Raw genomic sequence first — 13,871 nt, 5'->3', positions numbered from 1 at the left:
GAACAGCAAGGCTTAGCCCGAGCACACACTTCACAAGACTGCACAAAGGTGCGCACATCCCTTGACAAGGAAGGCCACCAAAAAGACCTGGCCACCAAGTTTCTAGTACCAAATATTCCAGGATGACCAGCCAACACAGAAGAATGGACCTCGGAGATGACTCTACTGGTCCAATCATCCGGAACAAACAGTCTTTCTGGTGGACAACGATCAGGTTTATCCGCCTGAAACTCCTGCAATGCACGTCGCAAGTCTGGGGAGATGGCGGACAATATTACCCCATCCCTAAGGATACCAGTAGGCCCAGAGTCTCCAGGAGAGTCAGGCACAAAACTCCTGGAAAGAGAATCTGCCTTCACATTCTTTGAACCTGGCAGGTATGAAACCACAAAATTGAAACGAGAAAAAAACAACGACCAACGAGCCTGTCTAGGATTCAGACGCCTGGCAGACTCAAGGTAAATCAGATTTTTGTGATCAGTCAAGACCACCACACGATGTCTAGCACCCTCAAGCCAATGACGCCACTCCTCAAATGCCCACTTCATGGCCAAAAGCTCCCGATTACCCACATCATAATTGCGCTCGGCGGGCGAGAATTTTCTAGAAAAGAACGCACATGGCTTCATCACCGAGCCATCGGAACTTCTCTGTGACAAAACCGCCCCCGCTCCAATCTCGGAAGCATCAACCTCAACCTGAAAAGGAAGTGAAACATCTGGTTGACATAACACAGGAGCAGAAGAAAACCGGCGCTTAAGTTCCTGAAATGCCTCCACAGCCGTAGGAGACCAATTAGCAACATCAGCACCCTTTTTAGTCAAATCAGTCAAAGGTTTAACAACACTGGAAAAATTAGTAATGAACCGACGAAAAAAATTAGCAAAACCCAAGAACTTCTGAAGACTCTTAACAGATGTAGGTTGTGTCCAGTCACAAATCGCCTGAACCTTGACAGGATCCATCTCAATAGTAGAAGGAGAAAAAATGTACCCCAAAAAAGAAATCTTCTGGACTCCGAAGAGACACTTTGAGCCCTTCACAAACAGAGAATTGGCCCGCAGGACTTGAAACACCTTCCTGACCTGTAGAACATGAGACTCCCAGTCATCAGAAAACACCAAAATATCATCCAAATACACAATCATAAACTTATCCAGATATTCACGGAAAATATTGTGCATAAAGGACTGAAAGACTGAAGGAGCATTAGAAAGTCCAAAAGGCATTACCAAATACTCAAAATGGCCCTCAGGCGTATTAAATGCGGTTTTCCACTCATCACCCTGCTTTATCCGCACAAGATTATACGCACCGCGAAGATCTATCTTAGTGAACCACCTAGCCCCCTTAATGCGAGCAAACAAATCAGTCAATAATGGCAATGGATACTGATATTTGACTGTAATCTTATTCAGAAGGCGATAATCTATACAAGGCCTCAGGGAACCATCTTTTTTTGCCACGAAAAAAAAACCTGCTCCCAGAGGGGACGAAGATGGACGAATATGTCCCTTTTCCAAGGACTCCTTAATATAATTCCACATAGCAGTATGCTCTGGCACTGACAGATTAAATAAACGACCCTTAGGGAACTTACTGCCAGGAATTAATTCTATAGCACAGTCACAATCCCTATGAGGAGGGAGCGAATTGAGCTTAGGCTCCTCAAAAACATCCCGATAGTCAGACAAAAACGCAGGGACCTCAGAAGGAGTAGATGAAGCGATTGAAATAAGAGGTGCATCATCATGAACCCCCTGACATCCCCAGCTTAACACAGACATTGTTTTCCAATCCAGGACTGGATTATGAGTTTGTAACCATGGCAGACCAAGCACTAGTACATCATGTAAATTATACAGTACAAGGAAGCGAATCACCTCCTGATGAACGGGAGTCATGCGCATGGTCACTTGTGTCCAGTACTGCGGTTTATTCATAGCCAATGGTGTAGAGTCAATTCCCTTCAAAGGAATAGGAACTTCCAGAGGCTCCAGACTAAAACCGCAGCGTTTGGCAAATGACCAATCCATAAGACTCAGGGCAGCGCCCGAATCCACATAGGCATCGACGGAAATGGATGACAGTGAACAAATCAGAGTTACAGACAAAATGAACTTAGACTGCAGAGTACTAATGGCAAAAGATTTATCAACCTTTTTTGTGCGTTTAGAGCATGCTGATATAACATGAGCTGAATCACCACAATAAAAACACAATCCATTTTTCCGCCTATAATTTTGCCGTTCACTTCTGGACTGAATTCTATCACATTGCATAGTCTCAGGTGCCTGTTCAGAAGACACCGCCAACTGGTGCACAGGTTTGCGCTCCCGTAAACGCCGATCAATCTGAATGGCCATAGCCATAGACTCATTCAGACCTGTAGGCGCAGGGAACCCCACCATAATATCCTTAATGGCCTCAGAAAGACCATCTCTGAAGTTTGCAGCCAGGGCGCACTCATTCCACTGAGTAAGCACCGACCATTTCCGAAATTTTTGACAATATACTTCCGCTTCATCATGCCCCTGAGAGAGGGCTAATAAAGCCTTTTCAGCCTGAATCTCCAGGTTAGGTTCCTCATAGAGCAATCCCAGTGCCAGAAAAAACGCATCCACACTGAGCAATGCAGGATCCCCTGGTGCCAATGCAAATGCCCAATTCTGAGGGTCGCCCTGCAGGAAAGATATTACAATCTTGACCTGCTGAGCAGGGTCTCCAGAGGAGCGAGATTTCAAAGAAAGAAACAATTTGCAATTGTTCCTGAAATTCAGGAAGGTAGATCTATCTCCAGAAAAAAAACTCTGGAATAGGAATTCTAGGTTCAGACATAGGAGTGTGAACAACAAAATCCTGTATGTTTTGAACTTTTGCAGCAAAATTATTCAGGCTGGAAGCCAAACTCTGGACATCCATGTTAAACAGCTAAGGTCAGAGCCATTCAAGGGTTAAGAGGAGGTAAGAAGCAGCTAGACAGCAATTAAGGGCTAGGCAGCAAAACTCTGAGGGAAAAAAAAAAAATAAAAATTCCCTTCAACACTTCTTTTTCTCCTGCTTCAGCCCAAACAATTAACACTTTGTGGGCCGGCTATACTGTCATGTTCCCAATGGCAGGGAATTAAACACATAACACGGGCAAAAACAGGATGAGCTCTAGGGTGATGGAACCTGAGCTGACCGCGATCCTGAACCTCAACACTCAACTAACAGCAGCCGGGGAACGTTCCTGGGGGACTCTAGACGTCTCGCGCCAGCCGGAGATCTAGCTACCCCTATCAGAAGAATCACAGACCTATCTTGCCTCCAGAGAAATATTCCCACAGAAATAGCAGCCCCCCACATATAATGACAGTGAAATGAGAGGAAGGCACAAACGTAGTTATGAAAACAGATTCAGCAAAATGAGGCCCGCTTAAGCTAGATAGCAGAGGATACAAAAGGTGAACTGTGCGGTCAGCTTAAAACCCTTCAAAATACCATCCTGAAATTACTTGAACTCATGTGCCAACTCATGGTACATGAGTGGTAATTTCAGCCCACTAGAGCAACCAGCAGCAGAGAATTACATATCTGCAAGCTGGACTAAAAACATGAAAGCAAACATGAAACAGGGAAATCCAGACTTAGCTTGTCTTGAAGGCCTAGGAGCAGGTAGCAAAGGTAACAGAGACACACTGATACATTGATAGCCGGCAAGGGAATGACAGGAAAGCCAGGTTAAATAGGAAACACCCAGCCTCTGATGGACAGGTGGAAACCAGAGACCGCAACCCACCAAAGTCACCCAGTACCAGCTGTAACCACCAGAGGGAGCCCAAAAACAGAATCCACAACAGGCTCCATCCCCACACATTACCACATGAGGCTCTGTCCTCACACATTACCACACGAGGCTCCATCCCCACACATTACCACACGAGGCTCTGTCCCCACACATTACCACACAAATCCAGTTTGCTTTTGATTTTACACTGTGAATAAAATGTATTAGTATTATTCTGATTTGTAATTATTATTATTGTTAGTAACTTCATTTTAAGTTAATTTACCACCTGCATAAGCGCTATTAAATGTTGTCATTATTTACTTTAGTTTAATCACTAGCAGCGTTAATTAGATAGCAATGAGCATGCCGAGTGTTAGCTGGCTGGAAACAGCTAGTGTTACATATTACACATGTTGATGCTTTTTAAATGCATTGTTTCACTATAGATCACCTCCTATAAAATATGGCCACTATTATCTATTATATTATTTCTGTTCTAGGCATACAAGCATCAATTCATTCAGCAGGGGAAGATGCTACAGTCAGGTATATTCCTTGTAGCAGCTGATGTAAAGGAAATGTAGAGTTAAGTGGCAAGCATTCAGATGAAGAGTAAGGCGATTAGGTGTACAAAAATGATAGCATTCATTAGAGAAACCAATGATTTTGGATGCTATTCTGAAGCATCTAAGATATAAACAGTCAGGATTGGAAATATCAATATTTAAGAGACAGGTAAAGTAACAAAATAATAAGGGAAAGTATGGCTGTAATTCCTGGCACTCCAGTGCATGTTGCTCTATTGTCCATCGCTGAGACAAGAGTTGATGTTATTCCATTGCTCAGTCAACTGACACTGACTGTTGTGAAGCAGTCTGGTAGCAAGAAAGATTAGTCAACATCTAATAATATGCTGTGCCAGTCACCTAATCACTGCAGTCAATCACAGGGCTTAATGGTCAGGAAAGCAAAAAACAGGACATCATTAGAAATGAGTGGTTCATTTATATTCGGATTCGCTGAATGAACCACAGTTCGCTGAAACGTTCACCAAACGGTTCGCGGAATGTATCCAAACCACATTGGAATGATTCAATGAGAGGCAAAACCAAATACATAGACAACACCTTAAGGTGTGACAAAAAGCTTCCCAAACAGCTAAAATTAGAAGCAGACACCATGAACCACAGTAGAAATTTGCAAATGGCACAGCAGCAGTCAGCCATGGGCCATGCATGAGATATTATTGCCTGCTCCAGCATTAACTACTTGGAACTGAAGTTTCAATGAGGACCTGGTGGTTAAGGAAACTGTGCAAGCTTCATACCTCAAGCAACATCTCCAAGTTTTTTTTATTCCAGCTGTAAGAAGAGAGACCGGACAGGGGGTACCTTTTTTGTGCCGGGGCCAAAACTGTGGGGACTGTCACATTTGTATCGGGGGAGGGCTTAAAGACCCGGACCGATCTTTGTGCTTGACAGTGGGGGGCGTAGCTAGGATAAAAAGGGCAGAGAGTCCGAAACTGCAGGCAGACTTGGCAGGAACATGCAGTGCACAGCAGGGGAAGTTTGACGCTCCGTCCTCTGAGCACCGTGACAGCACAGGTCCGCGCTACTTGGTCCCTGCTGCCACTTACAAAGACTGTGACCGGAGAAATGTATTTCGCCCATTGGCCTCTTCTGCTCAAGGTACTCAATGCCACGGGTCAGTGAATAAAGCGTGCATGCCACCTAAGAGATACCAGGTGACTTACAAAGAACTTAACCCTTAATCACCCGCATACTACTGCCGATCTTTGTCAAGCCTCTTCAGTGTGAGAGACTGCCCTTCTCTCGGCAACTTAGGAGTCTAAGCAAGACATCAAGGACCCTTCTTCACCACCAGGAACAAGATCGTCAACGCCTTTAGGTCTACACCGGACCCCTCACGTGCTGACCGTGTCAGCACCACTGTGTACATTACAGTAAAGACTCTGCATGCAGGAAGCCATTGACTAATAAGTTTACTTTTGATGAACAGTCATTATATCTTTTGCCCTCTTTATACTTTCCCCAGCACACTGATTGTGCTAATATCACCTGCCTATACTTTTCCCTCTCCCTGCGTGGAGTATACCCGTTATAGTATAGTCAACTTTAACCCTTGCTGTGGCTCCTGTCCGTTACTGCATCTCACAACCTGCCCACACTTGGCATAGTTGGCAGGATGCAGTACAACAGCACAGAGGAGGCTGACCAAGCAGTAGGGGGGGCAAGGTCCAGCATATCCCTGGGGGCAATGTTAAGCAACCTTACAAAGTTTACTGGAAACAACATCATGTTATGGAGATGGACTGAGTGGATTCGGAGGATGATGAGGACGCACCCCATGACTCCTGCTTTAGAGGCGGAGGTTGCTATAATAGCTTTAGGTGGAGAGGCAAGGGATTCTGTCATGCTACACCCCCCTCGAGAACGGGATACTTTTAAAAAGGTATTACAGAGACTGGAAGAGACACACGGAGACCCCACAGACATAAGGGAGTTGCGCATGTATTTATTTTGCTGGATGCAAAGGGAGGGGAAGATGGTGACCCAGTACATGAATGCTCTACAGAAGATCCACACTGCTATTACTAGAAAAGATGGCATGAGCATAGGGCCTACGGACATAGTGCTGTGAGATCAGTTGGTGACAGGCTTGCGAGACATACTGCTGAAACAGGCCTTGCGTGAGTGCTTGCGGTTGAACCCACGCATGACCTTTTCTGAAGTGAAAAGTGAAGCGCACATACATGAGCAGGAGCAGGGGGTGACAGTCCCGGCTGGGAAGGTCCAGAGTGGGGAGGTGTCTGTGACAACGGCTACTGAACTAAGATGAGTTGAAGAGTTGCGGAAAGAAATCCAGGGAATACGAGAAGAATTGGCTGCTTCCCAGAAGAAACCAGCCACATCTTACCCACCCGAGGGTAGAACTGTATTTGAACCTCATAGCAAAGATAGAACTTCTCCCAGAGGAGAACGCCCTACATGCTACAACTGTGGTGAGCTGGGACATTTGCCTAGGGGTTGTAAACGACGAAGCCGACACCTGCAGTGCTGACCATTAAACTAGGAGGTTCCGAGGCTGGGGGTGTCGCCTGGAGCCTGAACAGTCAAGAAGGAGAACCAAAAGTCACACAAGTCTAGTTTCCATGTGTCCTTTCATCTGGGCCAAAATGGATGGTCCGGCCATCCGATGTCTGGTTGACGCAGGCTTACAGTTAACCACGATGCCTGAAGCGTACTTCCGATGTCATTTTCTTGGAGCGATGCGGCCTGAATGGGGCCCAGTGATAAAGTTGATGGCTGCCAATCACCTACCCATCCTGGTTGCAGAGGTGGTCTGGATGCAAATCACCTTCTGTGGTAAAGATCTGAGCCGAAAGGGAGTGGTGCTAACTTCCGGAGATGCCGGTAACGGACATGCTGTCACTTTAGAAATTAATATATTCAAGGAATTCAGAAGCCTTCTCATAAATGAGTCCCCAGATGTGTTCCTAAAACAGTGGAGTCCTCACACTCCGCAAAGGAGAGTGTTCCAACAGGTCATCCGTGTGGCCCAAGCTCAAGAAACTACTTGTGATGGGAAGATGTTGGGAACATTGATTGTCCCAACCACAGCCAACCTTGTTCTACCTCCAGGACAGACCGTGCTTACCTGCCCATCCGAGCTTGTACCCCTCTGGAAGTGGTTGAGATCCAGATAGTGCCAGTTTGTATGGAGCAGGCTTACATGACAAAGATACGATATAAGATCACCTACAAGAGAGGAGCTGAGAATACTCATGCTGACACCCTATACAGAGTGACACATGGAAACCTGGGCCCACCTGTGACGAAGAGTTGGAAGCACAAGAGGTCCATGAGTTCTGGGATTCTGCCAGGACCAGGTACAGATAGCAACTCGGGATGGCATACACGGGCGGTCCGGGATGAGTGAGTCCAGATACAACTTGATGATGGAGAGCTTGCTCAAATAAGATGGTGGGTGACTCTGAAACAACTGCCCAGTCAAAGAGAGAGGGATGCCCTGTCCTCAGGGGCTCTGCAGACCCTATGGCACCCTATGGCAGAGGGAAAGACTCCATTTGAAAAATGGGCTATTATACCAGAAGATCCAGTTGCAACAGGAACTGGGTGTCATCTGACAGGTGGTTATCCCTGAGCTGCTTCTGACAAGATAGCTGAGGAAGCACACGAAAGAGGAGCTCACTTCGGTCAAGAAAAGACCTATCAGTGGCTACAAAAGCTAGTTTACCATCCTCGCCTAAAAACCATGGTGGAAGAGGCCTGTTGACAATGTAGAAGCTATGAATTAGCTAAGCCTCCAGAGCAAAGAGCTCCTGCACTGACCATTGCGACTTCCGCACCTCTGCAAGTATAGATGATAGATTATCTTGCGATAGGTCTGGTCCACCAGTGATACGAACATTGTCTAGAAATGACGGACCACTTCACTAAGTTCACCGTTGTGACACCGACACGTGACCAAATGGCTGAGTCTGCAGCACATGCCATCTGCAAGGATTTCATTCAAGTGTATGGCTGCCCAAAGAGAATCCACTCTAATCAAGGCACCTGTTTCCTAGGGAGAGTGATGGAAGAACTGCACCACTTGTACCAGATTGAAAAATTTCAGATGCCGCCGTATCACCCTCAGGGGAATGGAGCCTGTGAATGGTTCCATCGGACTCTTAACCAGATGGTGAGGACACTAGAGAAAGAACAAAAGGCCCTGTGGCCTGAATTTGTAGCTGAGCTGGTGTGGGTATATAACAACCAAGTACACTGTACCAGTGGGTACACGCCATATTTCCTATTGTTCGGTCATCTTGGAAAAGAGATCACCGAGCTGGAGTTGGATCCAGAGGAGGACTACCCACAGTTGGGGTCGCTAACTGGGTCTGAGAACATCGCCATCATCTGCAGACACTACATTGCTCGGTACAGACCAGGTTCCAGGAACTTGAGCATCCAGAGATAGCTCCTCTGCAAGGGACAGCTCTCCAGGCAGGAGACCAAGTGTTGGTCTGAGCTAAGCTTCCAAAGGACTAACTGGAGTACAGGTGGGAAAAGACCTGATGGGGAATAATGCCCCCACTTGAGTAGTCCACTGGAATATGCTGCGTCCCTGTTTGTCGAGAGATCCCGACCAAATTGAAGAGGAGGAAAGTGCCCCTGAAATGTCCCCTCGGTCAGTGGCTGATTGTGAAGATGACGAGTCACCTGAGCTGCCGCCTGTAAATCCAGAAGAGGAACAGTTTCCTGAAGCTCCTGAGTTTCCTGAAGTGATAGCCCCATTAGAAATGGGCGCATTCTCACCCTCCTCAAGTCAGCCTGATCCGACTATCCAACCTGATTCAACGACTCCTTCTGACTTGAGGCTCTCCGAGCAGCCCATAGCCGGGATACCCCCCAACAGAGATAATCAGGACCAATTTATTTGGCAATAAGTCATTCAAGGACTCGTTGTCATGTCGGACGCTGTTCAGACCAGGTCGTCCGACAGACAGCGGTAATTCCGCTTTTGACCACTATTTGCTCATTGGCGTCTGCTAGATTTTATCTAGCTGTTCCGGGGTTAATTTACCTAATCCTTGGATTGGAAGCTGGGCCATGCCCCACTGCCTTTAAATAGTTCTCCTGATCTTTGGGCGTCGCCGATTATAGCTTCTGTCTTGTGCATTGTTATCTCGGTCTGGTGAGGAGAGCTGGTGGTTGGAGATTCGTTGCTGGTGGTGTATTTTCCTTTGACTTATTTACTCTTTCCTATATTTGTATTTATTTTGCCCTGCACATTTATAGTGTATTCCTGAGTGACTGCGGCGTGGTGTATATTTTCCTTAATCCTTGTCTGTGCTAACTGTGGGTATTGGGGAATAACATCTTCACTGGGTGGTGGGCGGAGGTTTCAGCTTAGGGCTGAGCTCAGGAGACAGGGTGAGGTTCGAGGCCTGGACATTCACACCTTCAGTGTAAACTCCAGGTAGAGGGTCAGTCAGGATTTCCCTAGTCTGAGGGAAACTGCAGGGGCCCGGGTTATTAGTTCTCGCTCACCTAGTCTCTCCCTGACATTATAATCGGCCCAACAACACACACAAAAAAAAAAGGGGGTTTCTTTTTTTTGTGTTTTGTCATGGATCCCATGACTTCCATAACCCGCCAGTTGGAGGCGCTGTCCCTACAGGTCACGGAGTTAAGGGGGGCAGTACAGCAACAGGGACTAGCAGTGTCTAATGTGCAAGCTGGATCAACAGGAAGAGTTGTTGAGCCTAAATTTCCTTTGCCTGAAAAATTTGCTGGGGAACGCAGTAAATTTGTTTCTTTTCGTGAAGCTTGCAAACTATATTTCCGTATGCGCCCGATATCTTCAGGTAATGAGGATCAGCGTGTGGGCCTGGTGCTGTCATTGTTGAGTGGGGATCCCCAAGCATGGGCGTTTTCTTTGCCATCTGATTCTGCTGCATTTGACTCTGTGGAGAGTTTTTTTTCCTGTCTTGGGAAAATCTACGATGAACCTGACAGAATGGCTCTGGCAGAATCTAAGATACGCTCTATTCACCAGGGGGAGCAAGTTGCAGAGGATTACTGTTCTGAATTTCGTCGCTGGGCGATCAATACACAACGGAATGATGCAGCATTGCGGAGTCAGTTTATACATGGGATTTCTGGAAGGGTTAAAAAAGCCCTTCTGATGTACGAGACCCCTGCTTCTCTAGATTCCGCCAAGAGTCTGGTTGTCCGCATTGATCGCCATTTGTGTCAGGGGGAGCATGAAACACCGCCTATGGGAGAAGGTTTAGGTTCACGTGAGGTTGCTGCAGGTGAGCCCACGGAGTCTATGCAAATCGCAGGGGTGTCACATGTGAAGCATCCAGTCCCTGAGCTCAGGAAGCAGGGAGCCTGTTTTTACTGTGGTAAAATGGGTCATTTTATTAACATCTGTCCTCTGCTGCCTAAGAAAAATGCAACGGCGGAAAACTTCTAAGCTCAGAGGGTGTGGAGAAGACCAGTCTGAGCTTATGTATTTCCTCCATGGTGGCTTCTCAGTGCATGCTCCCTGCTAAGGTTTTTATTGCTGGCAGTGAGCTGCCAATTACTGTTTTTGTGGATAGTGGTTCAGCCACAAATCTCATTGATGAGGAGTTTGCGCGCACAGCAGGTTTTAGGATTGAAAAACTGTCTCATCCTATCCGCGTGGTCACCATCAATGCTGCTCCTCTCTCTCAGGGGGAGATTACTGAATTTGTGGCTGAGGTGAAACTCCACATTAGAGTTCTACATTCCGAGCGGGTTACATGTAAGGTGCTCAGGAATCTTCCTGCTCAGGTGGTTTTGGGTTTTCCTTGGTTGTCTATGCACAACCCGGTAATTGACTGGAAAACTCAGGACATAATTCGGTGGAGCGAGTTCTGCCAGGAGAATTGCCTGGCCACATGTGTGGCTGCGGTGACTTCAAGCGTTCCGGAGTTACTTCAGGATTTTGTGGATGTGTTCTCTGAGAAGGGTTGTTCAGAGCTACTGCCACATCGTCCTTATGACTGTTCTATCAGGTTTAAACCAGGGGCCAAATTGCCTAAAGCAAGGATGTTTAACATCTCCGGTCCGGAGAGACAAGCGTTAAAAGATTACATTGCTGAAAGCTTGAGCAAAGGGCACATCAGTGTTGTGAATTCTGTTGTGGGTTCTGCTCTTGGGCTCTCTCCTGTGGTTATAAGTGGTGTTTGTCCTTCACAGCAGTCATCAGGTGCGTCCACTTTGGACGGGGCTATTTAGTCTGGCCTCACCTTTTGGTGAGTGCCAGTTGTCCACTGTTTTCTGTAGGATTCACATCTCTGCTTGGTTTCTCCTGCTGGATTGTCCAAATCATCAAAGATAAGTCCTGGCTTTCTTTTTGCAGTCCACATGCTGTGGACTTTATAGTTCAGTAAATTGCTATGTTTTTTCTTGTCCAGCTTTGTCTGTGTAAGGATTTATTCAGCCAAGCTGGAAGCTCTGGAGTTGCAGAGTTACCCTTCATGCCTTTAGTTAGGTGTGGAGATTTTTGTATTCTCTGTGGTGGATTTTTGTAGTATTTTAATACTGACCGCACAGTACTCTGTCCTGTCTTTTCTTTCTAGGTAGCGTGGCCTCCTTTGCTAAATTCTGTTTTCAGTCTGCGTTTGTAATTTCCCTCTCCTCTCACAGTCAATATTTGTGGGGGGCTGTCTTTCCTTTGGGAATTTTCTCTGAGGCAATATAGTTTTCCTGTTTCTTTCTTTAGGGGTAATTAGTCCTCCGGCTGTGACGAGGTGTCTAGGGAGTGACAGGAATATCCCACGGCTACTTCTAGTTGCGGTGTTAAGTTCAGGGTCTGCGGTCAGTATAGAGGCCACCTACTCCAGAGCTCGTCCATGCTGCTCCTAGGCCACCAGATCATAACACATCAGGCCGTCATCCTCGCCAGTGGCAGCAGGGTTCTTCTTCGTGAAGAAGAAAGATGGCAGATTATGCCCGTGTTTGGATTTCAGGGAGTTGAACCAGATTACGGTTCGTGATCCATACCCTATGCCACTGATTCCAGATTTGTTCAACCAGGTGTCAGGTGCTAAGTGGTTTACCAAGCTTGACCTCAGGGGGGCATACAACCTCATAAGAGTCCGTCAAGGTGATGAGTGGAAGACGGCTTTTAATACCTCTGAGGGTCATTTTGAAAATTTGGTGATGCCGTTTGGGTTGACTAACGCACCTGCAGTGTTCCAACATTTCATCAATGATGTGTTCTCGCATGTTTTGGGGAAATTCGTTATCGTGTACCTAGATGACATTCTCATATATTCTTGCGACCGTGATACTCATTTAGATCATGTCAGGCAGGTGTTACAGCTTCTCAGAGAGAATAAGCTGTATGCTAAACTTGAAAAATGTGTATTTTCTGTTCAAGAGTTGCCTTTCTTGGGTTATATTGTGTCTGCTTCTTTTTTTTTAAAATGGACGCCGCTAAGGTGCAGGCGGTGCTGCGTTGGGAACGTCCTGATAACCTGAAAGCACTTCAGCGGTTCCTTGGGTTTTCTAACTACTATAGGAAATTTATCAAGGCTTTTTCCATCATTGCTAAACCGCTAACTGACATGACTAAAAAGGGTACCAATTTCTCCGTTTGGCCTGAGGCTGCTGTGCGCGCATTTGAATTTCTTAAGAACAGTTTTGTTTTAGCCCCCATTCCGATTGGAGCTCCCTACGGTGTATAAGATACACAACGTGTTCCACAGGTCTCTTCTAAAGAAGGTGGTGGGTTCTGTGGACGCGGCGCCTATGCCACCTCCAGTCTTGGTGGATGGTAATTTGGAGTTTGAAGTCTCCAAGGTGGTTGACTCTCGTGTAGTGCGTCGCACTTTACAGTACTTGGTACATTGGCGTGGTTATGGGCCTGAGGAGAGGTCCTAGGTACCAGCCTCAGACGTTCATGCTGACCGGCTGGTCAGGTTGTTTCACCGCCGTCATTCAGACAAGCCGGGTCCTATTAGCCGTGAGGGCCCTGGGGTCCCTCATAGAAGGCGGGGTACTGTCATGTCAGACGCTGTTCAGACCAGGTCGTCCGACAGACAGCGGTAATTCCGCTTTTGTCCACTATTTGCTCATTGGCGTCTGCTAGAGTTTATCTAGCTGTTCCGGCGTTAATTTACCTAATCCTTGGATAGGAAGCTGGGCAATGCCCACTGCCTTTAAATAGTTCTCCTGATCTTTGGGCATCGCCGATTATAGCTTCTGTCTTGCGCGTTGTTATCTCGGTCTGGTGAGGAGAGCTGGTGGTTGGAGATTCGTTGCTGGTGGTGTATTTTCCTTTGTCTTATTTACTCCTTCCTATATTTGTATTTATTTTGCCCTGCACATTTATAGTGTATTCCTGAGTGACTGCGGCGTGGTGTATATTTTCCTTTATCCTTGTCTGTGCTAACTGTGGGTATTGGGGAATAACATCATCACTGGGTGGTGGGCGTAGGTTTCAGCCTAGGGCTGAGCTCAGGAGGCAGGGTGAGGTTCAAGGCCTGGACATGCACACCTTCAGTGAAAACTTCAGGTAGAGGGTCAGTCAGGAT

This window comes from Ranitomeya variabilis, chromosome 3, assembly GCF_051348905.1.
Source record: "Ranitomeya variabilis isolate aRanVar5 chromosome 3, aRanVar5.hap1, whole genome shotgun sequence".
Classification (NCBI taxonomy): Eukaryota; Metazoa; Chordata; class Amphibia; order Anura; family Dendrobatidae; genus Ranitomeya; species Ranitomeya variabilis.
Note: the sequence above shows the minus strand (reverse complement) of the source record.